This window comes from Erythrolamprus reginae, unplaced genomic scaffold (assembly GCF_031021105.1).
Source record: "Erythrolamprus reginae isolate rEryReg1 unplaced genomic scaffold, rEryReg1.hap1 H_53, whole genome shotgun sequence".
In the NCBI taxonomy this organism is placed as follows: domain Eukaryota; kingdom Metazoa; phylum Chordata; class Lepidosauria; order Squamata; family Dipsadidae; genus Erythrolamprus; species Erythrolamprus reginae.
The window spans coordinates 153,051-169,478 of NW_027248510.1; the positions used below are offsets into that span (position 1 = coordinate 153,051).

The 16,428-nt window shown below is 43.6% G+C and overlaps 2 pseudogenes; both read left to right on the forward strand.

The window, feature by feature from the left end:
• Positions 1 to 6,765, forward strand: part of LOC139155770 (zinc finger protein 850-like) — a 28,730-nt pseudogene extending 21,965 nt beyond the window's left edge.
• A 4,303-nt stretch (positions 6,766 to 11,068) lies between these two features.
• LOC139155767 (zinc finger protein 572-like) lies at positions 11,069 to 16,096 on the forward strand (annotated as a pseudogene).
• Positions 16,097 to 16,428: the final 332 nt, after the last annotated feature.

Sequence of the window (16,428 nt, forward strand, 5' to 3'; positions counted from 1 at the left end):
GAATCAATGGAAAAGCGATTAATGCGTGCAAGCCCCAAAATCAGAAACCGTCCGCCACCACCGAAGGAGGCTTGAGCCTCCCGATCCTCCCCGCCCCTTTGCCATGCATGTCATCCTGCATGCAGGATGCCATGCAGTCAGGAAGGTCATCCTGCTTCCCCCCCCAGCCAAAAACACAAAGGCGGTCTGCCGCCGCCCGCGGAGCAATGGGAAGCTGAAGCCGCCGGCGGTTTGAGCCTCCCTTTGCTGCATGCTGCTTTGCCCTGCCTGTGGTCGTGGGCGAAGTGCTGGGGGGAGGGAGTTAGGAAGGTTCTTTTTCTTTCTTTCCTTTCTTTCTCTCTTTTCCTCCCTCTCTCTTTTTTCTATCTGTTTCTCTCTCTTCCTCCCTCCCTCTCTTTCCCCCCCTCTTCTTTCTATCTCCCTCCCTCATTCTCTCTCACTCTTTCCTGCTCTTTCTCTTCCTCCTTTCTTTTCTATTTATCTCTCCCTCCCTTCTTTCTCTCTTTCTTCTCTTTTTTCTCTCTGTCTTACTCTTTTCTTCTTCTTCTTTTTTGCCCTGCAACACCACTCACGTGCACAAATATCTTTTTGGGTCCAGAAGCGCAGGGGCTTCCCAGGAAACTTTCCTTTTTCCCACCTGGGACCCGGAGAAGGCAGCTGTCAGATTCGGGCCGAAAACGCTCTGAGGCAGCAGCAAAAGCCCCGCCATCAGCCCAAGCAATTAGTGTGATGAAGTAGGAGTGGGAGGGCGCCAGGCACCGGGCAGTAGCCGTGGGATGGTCGGGGGAACCGCGATAGGCCGGCGGCCGGGCTTGGGTAGCAGGTGGGCCATGGCATGCTGGCGGCCAGATCTGGGTGGCGATGGGGGAACCGCGGTAGGCCGGCGGCTGGACCTGGGTGGCGGGTGGACTGCAGCAAGCCGGTTGCCTGATTTGGGCGGCGGGGAGACGGCGGGGGAACCGCGATAGATAGGCTGCCTGGCCTGGGTGGCGGGCAAGCTGTCGGCTGGGTCTGGGCAACGGGGCCGTGGCGGGGGAACCACGATGGGCCAGTGGCCGGGTCTGGGTGGTGGCCGGGGCGGAGCAAGCCAGCGGCCGGGTCTGGGGGGCTGGGCGGCAGCAGGGGAACCGCAATAGGCCGATCGTATTCTGCAGTTTTGCAGCCGAGCCAAAGAGACCGGCTAGCAGGCGCTGCTCCGACTCTGTCTGCGATGGCGGCGATCCAAAGGAGGCAAAAGAGCCCAAGTGTTGGAGCTGCCGCCGCCACCCCTACTTGTAACTTCAAGCATAAACCTCTCTCTCCCTCTCTCCTTCCTTCCTCCCTCTCTCTCCCTCCTTCCCTCTCCCTCTCCCTTCCTCCCTGCCTCTCTCCCCCTCCTCTTAATAGTCCCTCCGTAGGGGATCTGGAGTCTCCCCGGTCTGTTTGATACTCCTGCTCCCGGGAAAGCTGGGTTCTGTCCTGCAATGCCATCCGGGGGCAACAGCTGCCCTCCTGCCCTGCCCCGGGGATGGCGCACTCGGGCCTCACACTGGAGCTGTGCCTTGTGCCCGGCTTTGGGTCTTGCCTGCCTTTCTCCTCCCCAGCGGCCAGCCTGGCCGCACCTCTTCCTAACCTCCCTCCCTCTCCTCCTCCTCCCATCTCCCATCCGGCCGACAGCTCCCCGGCGATGCAAAGCCTTGAGTAAAAGCCTTATGGGAAAAGAAGACGAACCTGAGGGGGGGTCCCTGGGCGGTGGGTGTAGATGGGATTTAAAAGGCCCCCTCTCCTGTCCTTGCGGGGGAGGAGAAAGGCGGAACAAAGCCGAAGCCACGCCTCCTCTTCCTCCTCCTCCTCTTCTTCCTCTGCCGCCTCCTGGTTTAAGAACCTTCTCAAGCTCAGAAATGGCACAAGGCACAGCTCCAGCGCGGGGCCTGAGCGCGCCATCCCCAGGGCAGGAGGGTGGCTGGTGCCCCTGGAGGGCATCGCAGGATAGAACCCAGCCTTTTGCTTCTGCACGGCAAGGCCTTCAGGCACCTGAAAGAGAATCGTGCTGCCACCACGGCATCCTGAGCAACACGGAGCCTTCCCGGAAGCGGCAGGGGCTTCAGTGGAGCCCAGGGGTTTCCCAGCAGCTACCTGTCAGACTAAGCTTTTGTTGCCTGCGAAGAAGCCGCAGAACCAAGCAAACAATTCAACAAGGGCTGCTCCCTACAGGGAGGGAGAGCTTCGCCCTCCGCTCTCCTGAAGGCTTTTGCTCTGTTCTATGGCTTCTTCGCAGGCAACAAAAGCTTAGGCTGACAGGTAGCTTCCAGCCGACTGGGCGTCTCTTGGCAGAGCAGAGGCTTCCTCCGCTGGCGCTGGGAAAAGGCTGAACTGCCCCACTCCTGCCTTTGTGCAGGTCTCCGGGAACGGCTGTTTTACCCTTCCGCTCCTGACTTGGTTCAGCCGCGGCCGCCCTGGCCAGTGAACTTCCAGGGTCTCCGGCTGCTTAGCTCCTCTCGATGCAGCTCAGCTGAACAAAACCTCCCGGAAGAGAATCCCAGCAGGGGCAGCAACCAAATAGGAAATTCCGGGTGGTGACAGTCACAAGGCAGGGGAATCCCCGGGGCAGTAAGAGAGCACATGCGCTGTAATAGACCACACACACCCGGGCTTGGGTTCGTAAGGTGAAAATGGTTCTTAAGACAAGGCAAACAAATCTTAAACTCTGGGTTCATATCACAAAAAGTTCGTATGAAGAGGTGTTTGTAAGATGAGGTATCACTGTAATATATATATATTTCTTTTTTCAAATGATATCTAATTATTTTATAAACAATTAAAATTCTCTTTTTCTTTGAATCTTACAGACTAAGAGGATGGCAATAACAGCACTCAGGACAATTGTAAATAACAAGCAACATTGAAAACGAAGAAAATCAAGCGAAAAAATCATAATATTTTCCATTTTTCAAAGAAAACCATACAATTCTCCTCTTCCAGAAGCTGTTAGACAAGAGAGAGAAAATCAAGAAACATTTCAAGCTCAAATAAACAGATTATGTAAAACTCAAGAATACGTTACATGGTTTTTCCTCCATCAGCAAAAAAGGGAGATATCTGGAAGGTCAGTTGAAATGAAAAGGTCAATAATAAAGCCATGTAGAGCAGACAGTAATGCAGGCCTCTCCCTGTGAGGAAGAAAATGACTAGAAACCACTAAACAAGTCATTGTCCATATTTTGGATGAACCCAGCTTTGGAAAACAAGATATTGCAAATCACAGCTGTTTATGAGGAGCTAGACAGGAGAAGACTAAAGGTAGGAAAAATTAGTCAGAATAGTTCCCTTGTGATTCTTGGAACAAACTACACAAGAGATAAGCCACAAAAGAACCCCCAAAGTATTAAATCTTTAGTGAACATGGCAACATGGTGGTACGCCAGAAGACACACATGAGGGTGGAAACATATGACTGTACAGATTGTGTGAACATTTCATTAGAAATTCTCAGGTCATGAGACACTAAAGGATGCAGACATAGGAATAACACAATTTGAATATCCGTTCTGTGAGGAAAGTTTCCAAGAGAAAATTCCAGTCTAGTGAAGCACCCAAGACTCGCAAAAAAGAGAAAACATTTGAATGTGCTGACTGTGTAAAAAAACACGGTCACAATTTCAGTCATGAATCACCAGAGGAGTCACACAGGAGAGAAACCCTTTGAATGTCCTGACTGTGGGAAAGGTTTTAGTCAGAGTTACCACTTGGTGCAACACCAGAGGACTCACACAGGAGAGAAACCCTTTGAATGTCCTGACTGTGGTAAAAGTTTTAGTCAGAGTCAACACTTGGTGCAACACCAGAGGACTCACACAGGAGAGAAACCCTTTGAGTGTCCTGACTGTGGGAAAAGTTTTAGTCAGAGTCAACACTTGGTGCAACACCAGAGGTCTCACACAGGAGAGAAACCCTTTGAATGTCCTGACTGTGGGAAAAGTTTTAGTCAGCGTCCCCACCTGGTGACACACCACAGGACTCACACAGGAGAGAAACCCTTTGAATGTCCTGACTGTGGGAAAAGCTTTATTGATAGTTCTCACCTGGTGACACACCAGAGGACTCACTCAGGAGAGAAACCTTTTGAATGTCCTGACTGCGGGAAAAGTTTCAGTCAGAATTCCAGCTTGGTGACACACCAGAGGATTCACACAGGAGAGAAACCCTTTGAATGTCCTGACTGTGGGAAAGGTTTCAGTGATAATTCCAGCCTGGTGACACACCAGAGGACTCACACAGGAGAGAAACCCTTTGAATGTCCTGACTGTGGTAAAAGTTTTAGTCAGAGTCAACACTTGGTGAAACACCAGAGGACTCACACAGGAGAGAAACCCTTTGAATGTCCTGACTGTGGTAAAACTTTTAGTCAGAGTCAACACTTGGTGCAACACCAGAGGACTCACACAGGAGAGAAACCCTTTGAATGCCCTGACTGTGGGAAAGGTTTTAGTCAACGTTACCACTTGGTGCAACACCAGAGGACACACACAGGAGAGAAACCATTTGAATGTCCTGACTGTGGGAAACGTTTTAATCAGAGTCAACACTTGGTGCAACACCAGAGGACGCACACAGCAGAGAAACCATTTGAATGCCCTGACTGTGGGACAGGTTTCAGTAATACTTCCAAACTGGTGACACACCAGAGGACTCACACGGGAGAGAAACCATTTGAATGCCCTGATTGTGGGAAAGGTTTCAGTAATAATTCCAGCCTTGTGATACACCAGAGGACCCACACAGGAGAGAAACCCTTTGAATGTCCTGACTGTGGTAAAAGTTTTAGACTGAGTCAACACTTGGTGAAACACCAGAGGACTCACACAGGAGAGAAACCCTTTGAATGTCCTGACTGTGGTAAAAGTTTTAGTCAGAGTCAACACTTGGTAAGACACCGGACGACTCACTCATAAGAGAAACCCTTTGAATGCCCTGACTGTGGGAAATGTTTTAATCAGAGTTACCACTTGGTGCAACACCAGAGGACTCAAACAGGAGAGAAACCATTTGAATGCCCTGACTGTGGGACAGGTTTCAGTAATAATTCCAAACTGGTGACACACCAGAGGACTCACACAGGAGAGAAACCATTTGAATGCCCTGACTGTGGGAAAGGTTTCAGTAATAATTCCAGCCTTGTGATACACCAGAGGACTCACACAGGAGGGAAACCCTTTGAATGTCCTGACTGTGGTAAAAGTTTTAGTCAGAGTCAACACTTGGTGCAACACCAGAGGACTCACACAGGAGAGAAACCCTTTGAATGCCCTGACTGTGGGAAAGGTTTTAGTCAACGTTACCACTTGGTGCAACACCAGAGGACACACACAGGAGAGAAACCATTTGAATGTCCTGACTGTGGGAAACGTTTTAATCAGAGTCAACACTTGGTGCAACACCAGAGGACGCACACAGCAGAGAAACCATTTGAATGCCCTGACTGTGGGACAGGTTTCAGTAATACTTCCAAACTGGTGACACACCAGAGGACTCACACGGGAGAGAAACCATTTGAATGCCCTGATTGTGGGAAAGGTTTCAGTAATAATTCCAGCCTTGTGATACACCAGAGGACCCACACAGGAGAGAAACCCTTTGAATGTCCTGACTGTGGTAAAAGTTTTAGACTGAGTCAACACTTGGTGAAACACCAGAGGACTCACACAGGAGAGAAACCCTTTGAATGTCCTGACTGTGGTAAAAGTTTTAGTCAGAGTCAACACTTGGTAAGACACCGGACGACTCACTCATAAGAGAAACCCTTTGAATGCCCTGACTGTGGGAAATGTTTTAATCAGAGTTACCACTTGGTGCAACACCAGAGGACTCAAACAGGAGAGAAACCATTTGAATGCCCTGACTGTGGGACAGGTTTCAGTAATAATTCCAAACTGGTGACACACCAGAGGACTCACACAGGAGAGAAACCATTTGAATGCCCTGACTGTGGGAAAGGTTTCAGTAATAATTCCAGCCTTGTGATACACCAGAGGACTCACACAGGAGGGAAACCCTTTGAATGTCCTGACTGTGGTAAAAGTTTTAGTCAGAGTCAACACTTGGTGAAACACCAGAGGACTCACACAGGAGAGAAACCCTTTGAATGTCCTGACTGTGGGAAAAGTTTTAGTCAGAGTCAACACTTGGTGAAACACCAGAGGACTCACACAGGAGAGAAACCCTTTGAATGCCCTGACTGTGGGAAAGGTTTTAGTCAACGTTACTACCTGGTAAGACACCGGACGACTCATTCAGGAGAGAAACCCTTTGAATGCCCTGATTGTGGGAAATGTTTTAGTCAGAGTCACCACTTGGTGCAACACCAGAGGACTCACACAGGAGAGAAACCCTTTGAATGTCCTGACTGTGGGAAAAGTTTCAGTAATAATTCCAGCCTGGTGAAACACCAGAGGACTCACACAGGTGAGAAACCCTTTGAGTGCCCTGACATAGAAACATAGAAGACTGACGGCAGAAAAAAACCTCATGGTCCATCTAGTCTGCCCTTATACTATTTCCTGTATTTTATCTTACAATGGATACATAGAAATATAGAAGTCTGACGGCAGAAAAGGACCTCATGGTCCATCTAGTCTGCCCTTATACTATTTTCTGTATTTTATCTTAGGATAGATATATATTTATCCCAGGCATGTTTAAATTCAGTTACTGTGGATTTATCTACTACGTCTGCTGGAAGTTTGTTCCAAGGATGTACTACTCTTTCAGTAAAATAATATTTTCTCATGTTGCTTTTGATCTTTCCCCCAACTAACTTCAGATTGTGTCCCCTTGTTCTTGTGTTCACTTTCCTATTAAAAACACTTCCCTCCTGGACCTTATTTAACCCTTTAATATATTTAAGTGTTTTGAATATGTCCCCGCTTTTCCTTCTGTCCTCCAGATTATACAGATTGAGTTCATGAAGTCTTTCCTGATACGTTTTATGCTTAGGACCTTCCACCATTCTTGTAGCCCGTCTTTGGACCCGTTCAATTTTGTCAATATCTTTTTGTAGGTGAGGTCTCCAGAACTGAACACGGTATTCCAAATGTGGTCTCACCAGCATTCTATATAGCGGGATCGGAATCTCCCTCTTCCTGCTTGTTATACCTCTAGCTTTGCAGCCAAGCATCCTACTTGCTTTCCCTACCGCCTGACTGCACTGTTCACCCATTTTGAGACTGTCAGAAATCACCACCCCTAAATCCTTTTCTTCTGAAGTATTTGCTAACACAGAACTGCCAATACAATACTCAGATTGAGGATTCCTTTTCCCCAAGTGCATTATTTTACATTTGGAAACATTAAACTGCAGTTTCCATTGCTTTGACCATTTATCTAGTAAAGCTAAATCATTTACCATATTACAGACGCCTCCAGGAATATCAACCCTATTGCACACTTTAGAGTCATCAGCAAATAGGCAAACCTTCCCTATGTCACTCACAAACATATTAAAAAGAATAGGACCCAGAACAGACCCTTGTGGCACACCGCTTGTAACCTGACTCTGCTCAGAATACTCGCCATTAACAATAACTCTCTGATGTCTATGCTTCAGCCAGCTGCAAATCCATTGAACTATCCAGGGATTAAGTCCAATCTTCACTAATTTATCTATCAGCTCTTTATGTGGAACCGTATCAAAGGCTTTGCTGAAGTGCAGGTAGGCAATATCCACGGCACCACCTTCATCCAACACCTTTGTGACATAGTCAAAGAAATCAATGAGATTAGTCTTACATGATTTGCCTTCAGTAAAGCCATGCTGATTTGGGTCCAATAAGTTATTGTTTTTTAGGTGCTGATTTATCCTCTTTTTGAGTAGAGTCTGCCCTTCTTCTGGATAGGCACAACACTGGCCATTCTCCAATGCTCAGGAACTTCTCCTGTTAACAAGGATTGGTTAAACAAATCAGTCAGGGGGGTGGTAGCAATGACAGATCTGAGTTCTTTAAGAACTCTGGGGTGGATGCCATCTGGACCCATTGCCTTATTTATCTTTAATCGTTCAAGTTCTTCTAAGACATCGGCTTCTAAGATCACTGAAGCTGAATCCGTACAGCTGGAAGAAATGCTATATCCCTCTATAGTATTATTTTGTAAGGTGTCTTTTGAGAAAACTGAACAGAAGTAGCTATTGAAATGGTCAGCGATCTCCTTATTGCCATTAATGCATGTATTATTCCCGGTACTAAGCTTCGTGCTGCCGCAGTTTTTCTTCTTCCTATCACAAATATATCTGAAGAAGGTTTTATCTCCCTTCTTTACAGATTTGTCAATTTCTTCCTCTTTTGAGGCTTTAGCAGCATATATTATCTGTTTCACCTCCTTCTGTCTCATTTTATACACCTCTCTATCAGCTATACTTCCAGACTCTTTTTACCTCCCATAGGCAGCCTTTTTCATTGACTATAGCCCTTACATCAATGCTAAACCATAACGGTTTCTTCTTCCTTTTACCTTTAGTTATTTGTCTTACATACAGTCCAGTGGCTTTTAAGATGGCCTTTTTTAATACAGTCCACTGGGTGCTCGCTCCTGCCATTTTATCCCTCCCCTTTAATTCATTATCTAAATACACTGGGAGCTCGCTCCTGCCATTTTATCCCTCCCCTTTAATTCATTATCTAAATATTCCCCCATTATATTAAAATTTGTGTTTCTGAAATCCAATACTTTGGTTGCATTATAGGATTGCTCAAAATGAGTTTTTACATCAAACCACAAACATAGATGGTCACTGCAACCTAAATTTTCTGCCACCTTGACCTCTGAAACCCAATTCCTATTCGTAAAAACTAAATCTAGAATATTCTCCCCTCTAGTTGGTGTCTTAACCAGCTGTGCCAGAGCTGCTCCTGTAAAGGCCTCTACTATATTCTTATTTTTGCATGTAAGGGCACTGGGGATATTCCAGTCAACATCAGGCATGTTGAAATCACCCATAACCACAATATCTCCCTTTGCTGCCATTTGCGTAATTTCATCCACCATTTTGTTGTCATATTCCTCAGATTGCCCTGGAGGCCTACATATCACCCCAATTCTAATGATAGAACCTTCTTTATTTTGCATGCAAATCCATAGAGTCTCCAGATCTTGACATGTATTTTGAATTAGTGTTGTTTTTAGACTTTCTTTAACATAAATGGCTCCTCCACCTCCCCTTCTCTCTATTCTATCTTTCCTATTCTGTATATCCTGGTATGGATATTTCCCATTCATTAGAATCCTTAAGCCATGTCTCAGTTATGGCAACCAGATCCAAATTATCTCTAGATATTATGGCCATTAACTCACAGAGCTTGTTGCTCAAGCTTTGAGCATTCGTGCACATTACCCGAAGAACATTATTTTCATTATTAGTTTGCCCCTTATCATCAACAACTACATCTATTTTATTTTCAGCTCCCTTTTCATTAGCTTCCAGAAACTGATTTATCCTCATTGGTCGGGGACAGAAATCCTCCACATCTGGTACATCTCTGTCCCCTTTACCTAGTTTAAATGCCTGTCCAAAAAAGTCCTGAATTCCTGGGTACCTCTGTATGATGGATGCAAACCATCCCTCTTAAACAACTCCCTATTAGACCACCTACTGACATCATGACTTACATAGACAAAACCTTCACCTTTAAACCACTGCCTTAACCACACATTAAACTCTCTGATACAAGTTGTTTTATCCTCCTGGCCACAAACCGGTAACACCTCTGAGAAAGTCACTGAATCAGTTATTTTACCCAGCTCCACACTTAGACATTGAAAATCTCTTTTTACTAAATTAACATTTCTCTGGGACAAATCATTTGTGCCAAGATGCACCACCACATCAACGTTATTACCTTTACTCACAGCCTTGACAATGTTTGTAATCCGCCTCCTGTCCCTGCTGGCAGTGGCTCCTGGGAGACACCTCATCACCTTCACCACATCCTTACTCTATCCCAAATGAACACCTCTAACAATCGAATCACCCACAAGAAAATGTGTCCTCTTTTTATTTCTACTAACTGCCCTTGGTTTGGTGACACTATGCACCTCATTTACAACAACTTCTCCTTTGAACATCCCCTCATTCTCCACCTGAGGGGCCTTGCTAATACCTACAACATCCTTACTATTTAAATCCACAAGAACATTATAGGAATTGGATACAGAGAGACCAAAATTGCTATGTTTTTGCTCAACTGCACGTAATCTTCCTGAACCAACAGTTGTCCACAGAGCCCTCCTCCTCGGGAGGTGCTTTGGAAGTGGAGGCTGCACACATGGCTGCATTACAGCACGTGGCTGGGACAATCTTTCCACTTCTGCCTGCAAGCTACAAACTAAGGACTGCAATCTAGAGATATCGCCATATAAACTATATGTCCTTATGCAAAGAGGGCAGCTCCCCAAGTTCCACAAGGTACTACGGAACACAACAGCCAAACAAGTGTTACACTGCACCAAACCAGTCATCTTAACAATGTATAGAAATACAAGTACTTAGCAAGAAAACCAACCCCTATTGCTACCCAACTTTGCTGATTTTGGTTTGAAGTTTTCTCTACTTCCCAGTCTAGACCCACTCCAGCCTAATGTGTGAGTGGTCTGTGCTTAAACACAATCAGCCAATAAATTTGTCCCTTACAGTCTGTAATATCCCCTCCTCCTTGAATTAAAAAAATACAAACTGTAAAAGAGCACCAGTTTTCTCTCCTCTTTCTCTGTGTTCTGAAAGTGCAATTTAAAATGGCTTTCCCCACCTTTTTATACTTCCCAGTCTAGACCCACTCCAGCCTAATGTGTGAGTGGTCTGTGCTTAAACACAATCAGCCAATAAATTTGTCCCTTACAACCAGTAATATCCCCTCCTCCTTGAATTCAAAAAATACAAACTGTAAAAGAGCACTAGTTTTCTCTCCTCTTTCTCCCCTGTGACTATGGGAAAGGTTTCAGTAATAATTCCAACCTGGTGACACACCAGAGGACTCACACAGGAGAGAAACCCTTTGCCGTCAATCTTCTATGTTTCTATGTTTCTATGAATGCCCTGACTGTGGGAAAGGTTTCAGTAATAATTCCAACCTGGTGACACACCAGAGGTCTCACACAGGAGAGAAACCCTTTGAATGTCCTGACTGTGGTAAAAGTTTTAGTCAGAGGTCCCACTTGTTGCAACACCAGAGGACTCACACAGGAGAGAAAACTTTTGAATGTTCTGACTGTGGAAAAAGATTTAGTTGCACTTCCAGTCTGGTGCAACACCAGAGGACTCACACAGGAGAGAAACCCTTTGCCGTCAATCTTCTATGTTTCTATGTTTCTATGAATGCCCTGACTGTGGGAGAGGTTTCAGTAATAATTCCAACCTGGTGACACACCAGAGGTCTCACACAGGAGAGAAACCCTTTGAATGTCCTGACTGTGGTAAAAGTTTTAGTCAGAGGTCCCACTTGTTGCAACACCAGAGGACTCACACAGGAGAGAAAACCTTTGAATGTTCTGACTGTGGAAAAAGATTTAGTTGCACTTCCAGTCTGGTGCAACACCAGAGGACTCACACAGGAGAGAAACCCTTTGAATGCCATTACTGTGGGAAAGATTTCAGTCAGAGGTCCCACTTGTTGCAACACCAGAGGACTCGCACAGGAGAGAAACCCTTTGAATGTCCTGAGTGTGGGAAAAGTTTTAGTCAGAGTTGGAGCCTGGTGGAACACCAGAGGACTCATACATTAGGGAATCCCTTTGCATTTCCTTTTTGGGGGAAAGGTTTTAGTCATAATTCCAGCTTGGTGAGACACCAGCAGACTCACACCATTGGGAAACCTTTGAAATGTCCAATCTGTGGACATTAACATAAATCATCCCTTATTACACACAAGGAAATTCACATGAGGCAACATTTCAAGAGTTTAGAGAAGTCTTGAATTTCATTTTTTGAACTCCCATTGAAAATGTAGGTGAATACCGTAATTGATTGTTGGAATTTTGGCCTGATTTAGTTTACTCTCACATTTCTCTGGATTAAATTTATAGGTGGGTAGAAAAGGAAAGTGGAAAATGGCCTCACTCGCATAACATTGACAGGTTTAATATGTTGTGTAAGAATTGTTAAATCTCTGCTGGTAATCTATCTGGTTCTGGGGGTCTTGTATTTTTTTTTCTTTTTACCATCTCCATTAGCTCCATCATTGTTATTTTTTCATTAAACATATTTTTAATATTCTCAGGCACTTTTGGTAATTTAGCTCTTCCCAAATTATCTCTTACTCTTAATTTTTTTTTGTCATATAATTTTTTATTAAATTCATGAACTGTTGGAAATGCAGTGAGTTACCTGGCTCATTCTATCACATGTGATGGACTTGTCCGGAAGCACGTAAATTTTGGACCCAAATTCAACATTGGATTCAGAAGATTTTAAGAAAGACTATTGATCTTAGATCCAAGATATACCTTCTGAGTATTTTACCAGATAATTTTGATGAAGAAGAGACATATTTAATTATACATATGATTACAGAAGCTAGGGTTGTATATGCACAATGTTGGAAACAGAATAGGATACCAACGGAAAGGGAGGTTTTGAGAAAAACTATGGATTGTGCAGAGATGAGTAGATTGACTTTAAAATTTAAAGATAAACAAGACTCAGATTATTATAAAATTTGGGGGAAGTTTTATGATTGGATAGAAAATTAAGAGATATATTATGTATTAGTAATTGGTTAATTTTGGAAAAATTGAAACAAGAGAATTTGATTCAAGCTTTGCAAGCCAGATGGCAAAGATGAGAAATGGTGGTAGCACTATATAATGATATAACACAAAAATTACTTATTATTTAGATATACTGTAAACATATAGAAATTTATTTTACGATGTAGGTGATATATTATGAATAGCTTCTTTTACTAAAGATACATATATAGAGAGAGAATTTTTAATTGGCTATATGATATAAGATTAAATTTAGATAAAAGATATTTTATTATTCTTTACATTGTTATAACCTTTTGTAGTAAGACGGTGAGGGGAAAATTTTAAGTTAGAATTTTAAGAATTGCTAATAATGTATAAAATTAACAGAAACTTTTATACGGGGAAAGATAAGACCCTCCATGGAACGAGTAATGAGAAAAGAGGGGACAAATTTGTAGATGATACCAAACTGACAGGAATAGCCAAATCTCCAAAAGATATAGAAGGATCTTGACAGATTTTAACATTGGGCTCTATCAAATAAAATGAAATACAATGGTGAAAAAAGTTAGGTTCTACATTTAGGCAGGAAAAACAAAATTCACATGTACAATATATGTGGTACATTGCTCAACAGTAGTAACTGTGAGGGATATTGAAGTCCTAGTGGACAACCATTTAAATATGAGCCAGCAATGTGCAGCAGCTGCCAAAAAAGCCAACACGGTTCTAGACTGCATTAACAAAGGGATAGAATCAAGATCACACAGTGTTAATACCATATACTTACATCAACTTTTGCAGGAGGATTTGGCTTTAAGTAGTAAACACCTCTAACTGGAAAACCAGTAGCAGTGACTTTACCATTCTTAATGATGTAAGCTTCTGTTAGTTTATGAGTATTAGGTATTTATCATCTTTTATAATATTCATATCAACCATTCCCAATATGAGTGTTTCTGGTTCAAATTTGATCTCTATTCCGGTTATTTCCTTTATCCATTTCCATTTTAATTTTCAAAATTGTCTAACTTTCCCACAGGTCCACCACATATGAAAGTATGTGCCTAAATCGTCTTTACACTCCCAACAGTTTGGAGACATTCCTTTATAAATTTTTGCTAGTTTAACTGGTGTAAGATACCAACGATAGAAAGTTTTGTAAAGGTTTTCTTTATATGCAGAAGAGATGGTAAGTTTTTAATTATAATCCCAGAGGTTTTCCCATTTATCTAGCTCAATTGTGTGGGCTATATTTTGGGCCCATTTAATCATAACCTCTTTGACTCTCTCTTCCTCCATTTCATTTTTAAGGAGGCATCTATAATTGTAATTCCAAAGGTTTTCCCATTTATTTAGCTCAATCGTGTGGCCTACAGTCTCTTGTTTACTAATACTACCCAATCTTTTAATCATAAAGCAGAGGCAGCTTGATAGTATAGCTTCTAATTTGGTAGACCCATGCCTCTTTGTTTTTTTGCAGCTTGTAAAAGTTTGCATTTAATTCTGGGTTTTTTCCCCTTCGAAATAAATTTTGTAACCGATTTATCCAATTCTTTGTAGAATTTTTGTTCATTTCTAATTGGGGCTGTCTGAAATAAATAAAGGACCTTTGGGAGTACGTTCATCTTAATTACTGAAATTCTACGTAACAGGGATATCTATAATTTAGACCACTTTAATAGATCTTTCTGGATATCCTTTAATAATTTTTGGTAATTATCTTCTTTTATTGAAGTACATTTAGCTGTTAGCCAGATTCCCAAATATTTAACTTTTTTAACCAACCTGATTCCTATGCTTTCTTCCAATTTCTTTATGTGTTTTTTAGACAGATTTTTAGTTAACATCTTCATTTTATCTTTGTTAATTTTGAGTCCTGCTACTCTTCCAAAATTTTCCATTTCCCTTAGTAATTCCAATCCAGAAGTTAATGGATTCTCTATAGACTATGTCATCCGCTAAAGCTTATGTTCTGTAATGTTTATCTTTGTAATGTTGATTTTGTAATGTTGAGCATTTGCCCAGGTTCGCCTGGTGCACCAGTTGCGACCGTATTTGGACAGGGAGTCTCTGCTTACAGTCATTCATGTCCTCATCACCTCAAGGTTCGACTACTGCAACACTCTCTACATGGGGCTACCTTTGAAAAGTGTTCAGAAACTTCAGATCATGCAGAATGCGGCTGCGAGAGCAACCATGGGCCATAGTTGATACGCCTATCAATGTTATTTGTAAGGTGCGTGGCCGCGCACCCCAAAATAACTTCCCAGGCAGCCTTTTCTAAGGCCGTGCAACGGGAGGTGCCGCCCGCCCCTGCCCCCCACCCCAGGCGCCTCCAGCCCCTCTTGCCCCTGGCCTCCCACCGCTGCTCGCCTGATCTGCCCCTCTCTCCGGCTTTCTTCTCCATCTCCTGCCTTGGGACGCAGCTCCTCCCGCAGCGGTGGCGGCTGCAGCTTCTCCTCATCTGGCCGCTAGTGAAGGGGCTGCAAGAGAGGAGGGGCAGGTGTTCTCGAAGCACTCCCAGGCTATAAGAGGATTTTCTCTGAGTGCTCCGGGAGCGCCCGCCCCGCCCCTCTCGAATTGCAGCCCCTTCGCTCGGGGCGCTTTCCCCGAGCGCTTCAGGTATGCCTCAAAATAAGAAAAACCTTCCGCGACCTCCAGAGAAGAAAGGAAGAGAGAGAACGAGAGAGAGAGCAACAGACAGAGCGAGGTAGAAAGAAAGATAGGGAGAGAGAAAGATAGCAAAAGAGAACGGGAGAGAGAAAGAGAGAGCAACAGACAGAGCGAGATAGAAAGAAAGAGGGAGAAAGTGAGAAAAAGAGCAGGAGGGTGGAGAGAGAAAGAGAGAGAATTTTTTTCCTGTTTGTCTGTCTGTCTGTCTATCTATCTCTATCTATCTGTCTATCTATCTATCTATCTATCTATCTATCTATCTATCTATCTATCTATCTATCTATCTATCTATCTATCTATCTTTCTTTCTATACCGTTCAGTCCCAAAGTGACTGCCGCTCAGACACTATACTTTTCCGGCCACACAGAAATAAAATTTGAGAGAACATTGACACCCATGTCTCGTCAACACTCCACATGGCCTGCACTGGCTGCCGATCAGTTTCTGGGCACAATTCAAAGTGTTGATTATAACCTATAAAGCCCTACATGGCATCGGGCCAGAATACCTCTGAAAGCGCAAAACTTTTACCTTAGACTACAACCTCACTCCTTTCCTAAGAGGTGTGTAAGGTGTAATTGCACCAATGTGTCTATCATCCCTGTCCTACTGTAATATTGCCCAAATTTACCTCTACGTATTTTGCTTTTGTTGATATTTATACCTATTATCATGTACACATTTTACAAATAAATAAAATAAAAATATGTCATTTAAAAAATAAATTTAGGAGAAAATATCCCCCCCCCTTTTTTCTGTTGGTCTTGTAGATATGTATGTTTTGTACTTTATGCATTGATTAAAGACTAGAAAAACTGCAGAGAAGAACAACCTAAGTGATTGGGACTGGAGGCTAAAACATATAAAATACGATTGCAGGAACTGGGTATGTCTAGTTTAATGAACAGAAGGACCAGGGGTGACGTGATAGCAGTGTTCAAATATCTCAGGAGTTTCCACAAGGAAGAGAGAGTCAACCTATTCGCCAAAGCACCGGAGGGTAGAACAAGAAGCAATGGGTGGAAACTAAACAAGGA